We start from the raw sequence: 1,786 nt of genomic DNA, 5'->3' as shown, positions 1-1,786 counted from the left end.
CTCTCATAATATTACTACTTTTTATCACATTTCTATAAAATAAGCACTTTTAGAACTAAAAATAAAAACACAAAATAACTTATTTATAAGATATTTTTAATATAAATATTTATTGTTTAAATTATTTTTTTAAAAAAATTTAATTAAACTCTTTATTCAAACTGGATCTAAACACCTATATAAAGATTAATGGGTTTGGTACTTCATATGACAATCACTCCACAATATAGCTAATCATATTTTAGAGTTATATTTTGTGTACTTTATCTTTTATGTACTAAGTCTATTAATTAATATCTTATTTTAGAGAATATTTGTGTTAATTTTTTTTTTATCTTCTCTTTTGTTTTTGTGAAGAGTATTTTATTTATTTATTTATTTCTCTTGAGTCTTGAGAGTTGAGCATATATAAAATTTGGTTTATAATACTGTTAGTGTTGCAAGTGTGAGAAGTGTTGAAGTTAGTCCCACATCAAAGAAAGCATAGAAGAGTGAGGAGTTTATAAGATGAGAGACCCATTAACTTGACACCTTAAGGTTTTGAGTTGGATGTGGTGTCTTCTCATTTTATGTTCTCTCACTTGATTCCTCCCGGTTGTCGAGAGCTCTCCACGGTGGCCCCAACAAGTGGTATCAGAGCCGATGGTTTAATCGGACTGGTTTAAGGAGTATTCAAGGTGAAGCATCGAAAGTCTTCCCGGCAAAGGTGGTCCGGACGGCGTGTCCCGCGGTGTTTTGCGGCGGTGTGATGGACGGATACTCGTGGTGGTGGAAGAGCTAGAAAGAGGGGGAGTTAGTGCTTGATGTGGAGGCTCACACTTGAGGGGGAGATTGTTAGTGTTGCAAGTGTGAGAAGTATTGAAGTTAGTCCCACATCAAAGAAAGCATGGAAGAGTGAGGAGTTTATAAGATGAGAGACCCATTAACTTGACACCTTAAGGTTTTGAGTTGGATGTGGTGTCTTCTCATTTTATTCCTCCCGGTTGTCGAGAGCTCCCCACGGTGGCCCCAACAAGATCATTGGTATCAGAGCTTGGTCTCAAAGAGATCAAGCTTTGCAGCTTGGAGTAAAGATCCCTATGGCGGAAAACAGTGGCGCAAATGTGGTGTCTTATAATCTAACTGAAGGTCAATCAAGCAACAGACCCCCTCTTTTCAATGGGAAAAATTATACCTATTGGAAGGAGAGGATGAAGATATTCGTACAAGCAGTGGATTACAGACTTTGGAAGATTATTCTCGAAGGGCCTCAATTTCCAACTATCACAAGTGCAGAAGGAGTTGTTTCTCTCAAACCAGAAGCAAGATGGACCGAGGAAGATAGGAAGAAGGTGAAGTTAAATGCCAAGGTAATAAACCTGCTCAATTGTGCTATCAGCTTCGAGGAGTACCGACGGGTATCAAGATGCACAACGGCAAAGGAAATCTGGGACAAATTGCAAATCACCCATGAAGGAACCACCATTGTCAAGAAGACTCGGACAGATATGCTAAATAGAGAATATGAAATGTTTACAATGAAGGAAGGAGAGTCCATTGATGAACTGTTCGAACGGTTCAATGCTATCATTGTTGGCTTAGATGCTCTGGGAATTACACATTCTGATTCTGTGCTAGTGAGAAGAGTGTTGAGATGTCTCACAAAAGAGTGGAAAACTAAAGCTTTAATTATTTCTGAGAGCAGTAGCTTAGACTCCATGACACTTGATGATTTAAGAGGAAATCTTCTTGCTTTTGAAAATACCTATTTAAAAAAAAGATACAAAAAAGAAAGGAATTACATTTT

Source organism: Arachis ipaensis, chromosome B02 (assembly GCF_000816755.2).
Source record: "Arachis ipaensis cultivar K30076 chromosome B02, Araip1.1, whole genome shotgun sequence".
Classification (NCBI taxonomy): Eukaryota; Viridiplantae; Streptophyta; class Magnoliopsida; order Fabales; family Fabaceae; genus Arachis; species Arachis ipaensis.
Note: the sequence above shows the minus strand (reverse complement) of the source record.